This window comes from Nuphar pumila, chromosome 8 (assembly GCF_984573655.1).
Source record: "Nuphar pumila chromosome 8, dmNupPumi1.hap1.1, whole genome shotgun sequence".
In the NCBI taxonomy this organism is placed as follows: Eukaryota; Viridiplantae; Streptophyta; class Magnoliopsida; order Nymphaeales; family Nymphaeaceae; genus Nuphar; species Nuphar pumila.
The window spans coordinates 82,326,755-82,338,600 of record NC_143256.1 but is presented as its reverse complement, the minus strand read 5'-3'; positions in this window follow the sequence as shown (position 1 = coordinate 82,338,600).

Here is an 11,846-nt window from a genome sequence, read left to right as displayed (position 1 = left end):
GTAATTAGATTGGATCCACTGGATGAACCCAATCCATTTTAACGTAAAAATAAATAAATAAATAAATAAATAAATAAATAAATAAATATATATATATATATATATATAAATGTTCTATTTGAATCCAAGATCCAAATAAGACCTAAGGTGGGTCTTATTTAAAATAACATAGGGATTGGGTCCATTCTGACCCAACCCAATAACACCATTCTATTTTAATGTTTTAAACTCTTTGAATTGGAGTTGGATCTAAAATGGACCTAACCCAATCCCAACGAAATCCATAAGCTTTGGTTTGAACCTTAGAGTAAGGTTTGGGTTTAAAAATCCAAATCCAACCACAAAAAAACATATTTATATTAAATAAAATTAGGATGGATTGAGTTGTATCCAAATGGACCCAACCCAATCCAACCAAACCCCAAAAATCACATTTTTTTTAAAGGGGTTTCAACACTTTGGATTGGGGTTGGATCCAAAGAGACCCCCGTGTGCGTTGGCATCACCTAGTATCATAATCCGGAGAGATCCAACCCAAATCCAAATTCCCTCACCCACCGCCACTTAATCCTATTTAAACGAGAGGGTGGTGTGTGTTCTCCCCCGAAGACGGCTGTTAGCCACAGTGTGTGTTCGGGGGTCCCAATGAGCGCCACGTATAAGAGGTCGTGGAGCTCGTATCCCCGTGTGCGTTGGCATCACCTAGTATCATAATCCGGTGCGGTTGCAAACACTTAAGTACCCTTTCTTGCTATTCTCGCCATGAAACAACATTTTGAGAAAATGACAAAAATATCCTCCATTCCAAAAAAAGGGAAACGACGGTTCGAGAGAAGGACAAAAAACGTCCTCCATATAGAAAGCATGATGTTAACTCTTTAAAGTCTAAATGTTCCATTTTTGCCCTAAGCAGTAAACTTTTGCACCATCTGTTGTAATAGGAGCTCCCTTTGACAACGCAAACTTTGTTGTCGTCTGCTGCCACCGGAGTAGCAGCCTTTGTCGTCGCCTTGAGTCGAGGTTCCCGCCTTGGTTTTTAGCCTGTTTTACAATACATTGTCACCTTCTTGTTCCTGCCTTGTGTTACAAAACATTCCTGTGTTCACGATCGACTGGTTCGATCATTGGTGGGCGTCATAGGGGCATTTGTCGGTCATCTCCCTTTACATCCTTCTCTTCTTTTTTGTTGTCATTAGGCATTATGGAAGAAAGCAATGACGTACAAACATTCTAACCAGTGCCATTAAGGCGTCATGAGTACCTTTCCATGTCATCATGCTATTGTTGAAGAATGTATGTCATCACCAGTGCCATTAAATCATTGTTTTGTTATTGCAGGTGAATCTTGTCCTTTCGATGGTTGAAAACTTATTGATATTTGTAAGACACTGAGACATGTTGACAAGAATGCTTGTGTACAGATGCGAGGAAGGGCCTCTACCCCATCCAGTATCCTCTATTCACTCAGTATATGCATTGTATCTCAAATCGCGGTTTTAGTAACATACTATCGATTTGTGAGATATTATTTGTTTTGTTAATATCGATTTGTAAGCTATTATGCTGAATTTTCGTATCGATTTATAATATATTTGCGATATATTTATCAATTTGTAAGATATTATGTGTTTTGTAGTGTCGATTTGTAAGGTATTATGCTGAATTGCCATATCGATTTGTAATATATTATGTGATATGTATATCGATTTATAAGATACTATGTGTTTTCTAGTATCAATTTGTAAGATATTTGTAGAAAGACTTTTAAAACATGTACGTGCAGAAATACATTGTTACGTGTTTGCGGTGGCGATTTTTGTATTCAAATTGCTGCCCATTTAGCGATTTATATTAAACTCACTTCACAACATCGTAGATATAATTAAAGCGCTATCGTCAACACACATGTACGACATGTCGTTTCTTTTATTGGCATGGTAAGTAACAACTCGCTGCATAGTATAAGCAAATAACAAATCACAGTTGCTTTTATACTGCGATTCATTAAATCGTTTGTTTGACTTGCTTAACCTTATCGGTATCTGTTGTTATATGCATCTTGAATAAATTGTAGTAAACGTATGCGCTTGCTAACACAAATTGATATCTTGCTTATAACAGTGGTGAGCTTATCATCTGGTTGTAATGAAGATGATATATTTCAATCATTTGAAAGATATGGAGAAGTGAACATATGTACTAATGACGCACCTGAAGAAGTGAACGCGTGCACTAATGATGCACATGATAACAAGGGGGTAGGCATTGGATTCACTCTTGACTTGAATGTTTTAGCAGTAGAAATGAAATTCGATAATGAGGTAGACGATCCTGACAGTACACTTGATAAAGGTGCAGGCACTCATAATGTACATGATAGTACACCTGACTCGGTTCCCGTAGAAGGAATGAAGTTTAATAAAGAGGATGTTGCATATAAATGTTACAATGATTATGCCTTAAAATTTGGCTTCAGTGTTAGAAGGTATTCTTGGTCAAAAAATGCATAGGGTGTCGTGGTGAGAAAGACATATGTTTGTTCCAAGGAAGGTTGAAAGAAATCAATTGGAAATCCAACAAAGAGCATGCTAGAATCAAGATGTGGATGTCCAGGGAGAATGGTGTTAAGAAGAGTTTCGAATGAGAAATATGTAGTTCGTACTTTAATCAGTGATCATAATCATGATTTATCTGCTTCATTTATGACTCCTATGTTAAGGTCACATCGTAAAGTAACTGAAGCGCATGCTGTAATGGCTAAAATAACTGATAGCACCGACATTGCACCAAGAAAGACATACAATTTGTTCACGCACATAGATGGTAGTCGCGGGAATGTGCCATTTACACCTATGGATCTAAGAAACCACTTGAGAATGAAGAAGACAGATAACATGAAGAATGGAGAAATATGTTCTTTGGTTGATTACTTACAGAAGAAATCAAACATTGACCCTGGTTTCTTTAGTGCAATGCAACTGGATGTAAATGGATATGCTGTGAATATGTTTTGGGCATATTCAAAGTCAAGAGTAGATTATGAATGCTTCAATGATGTGCTTGTTTTTGATACGACAATGAAGATTAATATTGAACAATGGCCATTTGCGCAGTTTGTCGGAGTGAACCATCACTCACAGAGTTGTATATTAGGCGACGCTTTTTTGTATGATCAGATCAATGAAAGCTTTGAGTGGTTGTTCTGAGTATTTACACAGGCAATGAATAAGAAGCCACCTGAAGCTGTACTTACAGATGATGATCACACAATTGCGGTTGCAGTGTCTCATGTGTGGCCAGATGCACATCATTGCCTATGTTTGTGGCATACCTTTCAAAATGCAGCAAAGAACATATGCCACATATTTATTAAGAAGACAAACTTTGACAAAAAGTTTACAAGGTGTATACTTGAGAGCGTAGTCGAGGTCACATTTATGTCAGATTGGGAGGAAATGATTCAGATATACGACCATGAAGACTGTCTATGGTTACAAAATTTATATGCAGAAAAAGAGAAGTGGGCATTCGCATATGGAAGACAATACTTTTATGCAGGTATGATAAGCACACAAAAAGCTAAATCTATGCATGCCATGCTGAAGAAAACCCTATATTCATGTTTAACAATGTTTTGCTTTATAGAACAATATGAATTATTTGTAGACGGTCTAAGACAAAATGAACTTGAACAAGATGTGAAATGCTTCAATACACGCCCTGTAACTTTGAGCATGAAAATATTGATGCGACCTGCAGATCTGTATACACTAACTGTATTTGAATGAATTAAGAAAAAGGTTATACATGTCATGAATTGCAACATAGAAGGACACATGCAAACCGAGAATATGCACAAATACCATATTTTATGGGAGGGCAAAGAGCATCAAAAAAGGCAGGAAGCACATGTCATGTACAATATTGACAACAGAAAAGTTGAATGTACGTGCAAAATGTATGAATTCAAAGGTATTTTTTGTTATCATGCATTAAAGGCACTTAATCAAGAGAAGATACAAGAAATACCTTAGTCATATTTAATGCAAAGATGGAGGAGACAAGCAAAGATTGAACTGCTGAATACGGATAATGTCAGTCAATCTGGTGTTGATGAGAAGTGCCATCTAGCCTCCTGTTACCAACAACTATGTAGGTCATTTATGCATGTTGCAGATTTATCATCGAAAAGTGAAGAAGCCTATATATGCATGAGAAAAGCATGGAGGGAGTCACTTAAAAATATGCAGTTAATTCACCATCAGTTCATTGTAGCTCATGAATACCAGTCCAAAAAAATTGGAATGAACAACGTAGGTGAAAATCATGCTTTCCTTGACACTTCTAAGAAGTTGCGTCGAAGCGTAAACATTATCTTCAACAAGTCAGGAGTGAATGCTGTTGATTATGATGGAAATATTCACCAATCAAAGGGTATCAAAAGAAAACCTGCCTCTGACCGCAGTCGTCGGAGGGCAAAGGGTGCACTAGAATTGGTTGGCAAGAAAAGGTCTAAGAAACAACCAACCTTTAATCAAAAGCAACCAAGCCCTTCGCATGAACATGCATGTAAGACATTATATTGCTTCCCATGTAAATTGCATTACGTGGAGCTTATCAATATCTTACTTGTGTAATTTCCAACATGCAACAATACCCTACAGACGTAATTTCCAACATTATAACCTTCGATCCTCTCGACCAAGTTTTTCAAAATGATGACTTCAGTTTTATAAGTCTTTTAGTATGTAATCAATGTTGGGAGGATGTTTGCATTTCTTATGAAACTTAATGTAGTGTCTTATATTATTCTGTTTCATGACAGGCTCAGATCAATTTGAAAGTGAGCTATGGAACACAGGAATCACGTATCGACTCTTTTTAAGTATTACCATCAAGTTAGTTGTCATGCCTCTTTGCATGACCCAATTCCCACCGTTCATGAAAATGGCTTCATCCAAAAAGCTATGGAACAAAGGAATCACTTGTGAACTTTGTTTAATAATGTATCTTTCACATGTATAAATCTTTGTAATATGTATCATTCACTTGTATAAATCGTAGTTATTGTAAATCGTGAAAATTGGGTATTGTATGTGAACTCAGTGCTTACACGATTAGTGAAAATCGTTGTCTTGTGAACTCAGTGCCTTCATATATCGAGATTAATTCACATATACAACGCAGTGCTTTCACATATACAAATCGTTATATATAAACTGTATGGTCCATATTTTATGGGGAGGGCCTCTACAACATCTGGTAATGTTCGAAAATAATTCATTGACAAACAAAGCCACATGATGTATGGACTTAGCAAAGAACAAATCGAGAATAATTCAACAATACAAATCGATGTAACTTTATCAATACAAATTGATTTCGTTCACAAAGACTAACAAAGACATATCATTATCGCAGTAACTTCATAAATACAAACTAAAAAAGACTAACAAAGACATATCATTGTTACAATAACTTTAAAACTACAAATCAATGTGATTTACAACAACAACAACAACAACAACAACAACAACAACAACAACAACAACAACTACGCCTTCATCCCAAAACAATTGGGGTCGACGATATGAACCAACAAAGAAAATCATTATGGGTCTTCCACATAAATCCTTCTCCTCCATTCATTTCTATCCAATGCCATGTCCTCGGTGAGGTTCAAAGCATTCATATCCTTTCTTATCACCTCCATCCATGTCTTCCTAGGCCTACCTCGACCTCTTTTAACTAATATATTTTCCCATTTCTCCACCCTTCTAACTGGAGCATCATTATCCCTTCGTCGAATATGTCCAAACCACCATAAACGATTCTCTCTCATCTTATTTTCAATGGGTGCAACACCTACCTTCTTACGTATCTTCTCGTTCCGAATCTTATCTTTTATTGTATTTCCACACATCCATCTCAGCATACGCATCTCAGCTACACTCATTTTTTGAATATGATGTCTCTTGGCAGCCCAACATTCTGTACTATATAGTAAAGCGGGCCTAATAGTCGTCCTATAAAACTTTCCCTTCAACCGCAATGGCATTCTACGATCACACAACACTCCAGTTGCACTCTTCCATTTCATCCACCCAACCTTTATCCTATGATTTACATCTCCATCAATTTCTCCATACTTTTGAATGATAGATCCCAAATATTTGAAAGAATTATCCACCAGTATTTCGTGCTCACCAAGCTTCACTACACTCCCATCACTACTTCGTTGCTTACTAAATCGACATTCCATGTATTCTGTCTTACTCTTACTCAACCACAATCATTTACGAAAAAACCTAGTCCTTTTTACTTGACCACATTGGTTTGGCTAAAATACATGACCATCATCATAAAAAAAATGGATATCATCACCAGTAGGTAATTACCGAGACATCAAATTGTATCAAAAAAGCAAAAAAATGTCTTTGTTTGTCTATGTGAATGATATTGATATGTAATATAGCGATTTACTCATAACATTTTACAATTGTTACTTAATTGGATTTGTACTTTACCAAGTCTAAACATCTTGTCGATTGTTGTAGACGGGCGTAAAACCTTGCAAAATGTAAAACCCTAATATAGATCTATATATAAAACCCTACCTAACACGACCCGACCCAACCTGTTGTTCAGGTCTAAAACCCTAATGTATTTAACCTCTCTTCCTCTTTCTTTTTTGTGGCAGCGCAACTTCTTCTTTCTTCTACTCCACCTTCTTCTTCTCTTGCTTCTTCTTCCTTGTATTTTTCTTTCTTCGCCGTGAGGAAAGATTTGTATGATCTTCAATGATGATTATGGTGGTTATCTGCATGATAAACAAAGGGTGTGATGCATATGTTTATCTATTTGTTCTATTCCTACTATCAGACCCTCCATTGTTCAGAAACCATACTTCGCAGTTGAAAAAATACCTGCCTAATCTTCGATATACTTCATGACAAATACTTTAAGGTGATTTATCATGTAGACCCTTGGCTCCTTCAAGGGGACGGTGCCTGAGCTGAAGTTGGTGAAGCATATTGTCAAGAGCACACCAATGCTAGAGTCTTTGATAATCAGCCTTGGTCCAAGAAAAATGGTACAATGGGCTGCCATTACTACTGAGCTCATTTACTTGGAGAGGATGTATCCTCAGCTGCACATAGATATTGTAACCAACTACTAATATTTTTTATATACGAATATGGTTGTAAATCATGTAAATCAGGTAAATCATGTGGATTTGTAGTTATAAAGTTACCGCGACAACGCTATGTCTTTGTTTGTATTTGCGAACGAAATCGTTTAAATTCAAGAATCTAACTCATTTTTTATCGTTGAAGTAAAACCTGAAATCCTTAAACCCTCTTTCCCAATCGCTCGTAAAAGCGATTAGGAAAAATCAATGACATGACATTGCTCGTAATAGCAAATTGCGACACCACGTAGCCTTCATAGGTCATTGTGTAAATCGCGATGGTACATATTGTTCACTTAGACAAAGCTCATTGTCTAAAAGACAAATGTCATTTTGTAAATCGTGATGGTATAATGATTTACATATTGACGTCTATGTCGGTCACAACTGGATGGCAAGCGCTCTGTTCATGAGTACAAATCATGGTAAAGGTCCATTGTCATTGCTTGTACAAATCAAAGCTTCATCATTTATTAATATTTGTGTAAATAATGTTTGTACACTAATATAAAGTAACGTTCAAGAAAACAACTCTTTTCCATTTTACACAACGCTAATTGCTTGAACGATTTTCAATTACGAAGGGCGAACATAACAACGATTTGCTTTTACTATATAACAGTCCAATTTATTGGCGTGTTTAGTGAAAATAAAATTTTATTTATTTGAACCTAGAGATATTTACATAATTTCTATACATAGTCTACAATAATTGTTTATAAAAAATTTGGTTGTACAATCTCTAAATTCTGCTAGAAGTCAATGCACATCAAATTACTCCTGCGGGGGTCCCATCGTTCGTTGCCTCTTAGGTATTCTTGCTGGTTGAGTTTTTTTTCTCTTCCGCAATTAGAAACACTGTCAATTTTCTGCATAGTTTTGTGCGGAATCCAGGCATATCAACATCCAAAAAAAAATGAAATGTGGCACCAATATATACATTGAGTCTCCAATAACAGAGGGTAATAAAGAGCATACAACGTCGAAATAAGGTTCTTGACCATTGTATATTGCTTCAATATACTTTATTACAAATATGCCACAATCGATGCCATTATTTTGTAAAGGAGCATCGTGTGCTAAGCGAAAGATCTACTCGCCAACGTTGACTCCCAAAACGTCTTTGACAAATCCGACCTGTGATTAATGTAGGAGAAAGCAAATTCTTGACCACCGTACATGATGCGATGCCCTTATAGATGAAATCTTACGAAATGCGAAATGTCAAGCTGTAAACCACTGTGTAAATCCAATGAATTGTAATACCATATTTGTTTTTCATGTAAATCCATCACATATAAGACTCAATGCTTTTTAAAATGGCAGAGTGTAGGAATCAATATCTGAAAATTGATCATACAAATGGTGTTAAGACTGTTATGCCATAACCTTGCACAAGAGGTTTGTTCACATACTTTTTTACTTGACCAAAAGTCTCCGCAATGATCATCATTAACCCAGTATGGTAGTCCATCTTGAAATCTAATGGAGTATGGCAATCGACGGACGATACTCTGTTGAACGAAATAGTGATAATAGCAATGTTAAAACACGAAGCAACAAGAGTAAATCAAAAAACAAAATAAACATAGAATAGAACCGATATACCATGAAATAAGGGCTGACGATGCGTCTAGTTTTGCTTGTTACGTTGCTTTTAATATACTTGACAAAATTAGACATAGTCTGTTTGCAACAAATATGAACTTGTTAACGTACATACCCATGCCATACGTAAATATATAACTGATAGTGGTTTCATACGAACAAAATTACTGATAGTGTTCCCTTTAGCAAATTCATTTTGTAGTCGATTGATGTTCTCTTATATTGATTTATTGAGTTTTTGCCCACCTTTTTTGGTGGATGTCCAACTGACATTAGCAGAATATTCAATAAACGACATTGAAATTCTATTATACAGTACACAAGACAAATCACATAAGCTGCATAAAAGAGACGAATTTTAAAGAAAATGGACACGATGTTTAGACAATATACGCCTGATTCACCATAGCTGGTCGTGTAGCTGTCGTCTTCTCCTTTCTCATCTCATTCATCGATATCGATACCTCATTTACGATGAAGCAGGTTATATGTTCAATTCATGAACGCATCATTTATAAAGGAACCGTCGGTTTGTATGTTCCTTGTTCACGAAGCAGAGGATAATCACACCATCCAGTACGTGTGCGATGTGTCATTCATATATGAAGGAAATGTCGTTTCACAGACCACAAATTTTCAATCAAATAACGCTAGTTACCAAAAAATGAGAGCCAATAAATTGCATTGCGCAGTAATGAAATTAAAAAATGTCATTTCATCTTCCTTATACAAAACTAATCAAAGCGATAGGATGAATCAGTCAAATCATGATATCACGTCCCATGTTGATTTGTTTTTCAACAAATTTTGTGTCTTTTATATGTGATTGTGTAAATCACGATAGGCAAATTGTTAACTAGACAAAGCTTGTTAACATAAATCGCGATCAAACAAATCGTATTGGCGTAATTGATTTGCAACTATGACTTAAATCGTCATGAAATTGTAAATTATGATAGGCTTTATTGTTCACATAGACAAGGCTCGTCAATCACAATATTATATATCGCTATCATTCACAAAGACAAACAAAGATATATCATTGTCTCAGTAGCTTCTTAAACCCTAAACCCTAAACCCTATAACCTAAACCCTAAACCCTAAACCCTAAACCATACAATATAAACTGTACAACCATACACCCTAAACCCTAAACCGTACACCATAAACCATACACCATAAACCGTACAACCATACACCCTAAACCCTAAACCCTAAACCGTACACCATAAACCATACACCATATACTTTATTACAAATATGCCACAATCAATGCCATTATTTTGTAAAGGAGCATCGTGTGCTAAGCGAAAGATCTACTCGCCAACGTTGACTCCCAAAACGTCTTTGACCAATCCGACCTGTGATTAATGTAGGAGAAAGCAAATTCTTGACCACCGTACATGATGCGATGCCCTTATAGATGAAATCTTACGAAATGCGAAATGTCAAGCTGTAAACCACTGTGTAAATCCAATGAATTGTAATACCATATTTGTTTTTCATGTAAATCCATCACATATAAGACTCAATGCTTTTTAAAATGACAGAGTGTAGGAATCAATATATGAAAATTGATCATACAAATGGTGTTAAGACTGTTATGCCATAACCTTGCACAAGAGGTTTGTTCACATACTTTTTTACTTGACCAAAAGTCTCCGCAATGATCATCATTAACCCAGTATGATAGTCCATCTTGAAATCTAATGGAGTATGGCAATCGACGGACGATACTCTGTTGAACGAAATAGTGATAATAGCAATGTTAAAACACGAAGCAACAAGAGTAAATCAAAAAACAAAATAAACATAGAAGAGAACCGATATACCATGAAATAAGGGCTGACGATGCGTCTAGTTTTGCTTGTTACGTTGCTTTTAATATACTTGACAAAATTAGACATAGTCTGTTTGCAACAAATATGAACTTGTTAACGTACATACCCATGCCATACGTAAATATATAACTGATAGTGGTTTCATACGAACAAAATTACTGATAGTGTTCCCTTTAGCAAATTCATTTTGTAGTCGATTGATGTTCTCTTAGATTGATTTATTGAGTTTTTGCCCACCTTTTTTGGTGGATGTCCAACTGACATTAGCAGAATATTCAATAAATGACATTGAAATTCTATTATACAATACACAAGACAAATCGCATAAGTTGCATAAAAGAGACGAATTTTAAAGAAAATGGACATGATGTTTAGACAATATACGCCTGATTCACCATAGCTGGTCGTGTAGCTGTCGTCTTCTCCTTTCTCATCTCATTCATCGATATCGATACCTCATTTACGATGAAGCATGTTATATGTTCGATTCATGAACACATCGTTTATAAAGGAACCGTTGGTTTGTATGTTCCTTGTTCACGAAGCAGAGGATAATCACACCATCCAGTACGTGTGCGATGTGTCATTCATATATGAAGGAAATGTCGTTTCACAGACCACAAATTTTTAATCAAATAACGCTAGTTACCAAAAAATGAGAGCCAATAAATTGCATTGCGCAGTAATGAAATTGAAAAATGTCATTTCATCTTCCTTATACAAAACTAATCAAAGCGATAGGATGAATCAGTCAAATCATGATATCACGTCCCATGTTGATTTGTTTTTCAACAAATTTTGTGTCTTTTATATGTGATTGTGTAAATCACGATAGGCAAATTGTTAACTAGACAAAGCTTGTTAACATAAATCGCGATCAAACAAATCGTATTGGCGTAATTGATTTGCAACTATGACTTAAATCGTCATGAAATTGTAAATTATGATAGGCTTTATTGTTCACATAGACAAGGCTCGTCAATCACAATATTATATATCGCTATCATTCACAAAGACAAACAAAGATATATCATTGTCTCAGTAGCTTCTTAAACCCTAAACCCTATAACCTAAACCCTAAACCCTAAACCCTAAACCCTAAACCATACACTATAAACTGTACAACCATACACCCTAAACCCTAAACCGTACACCATAAGCCATACACCATAAACCGTACAACCATACACCCTAAACCCTAAACC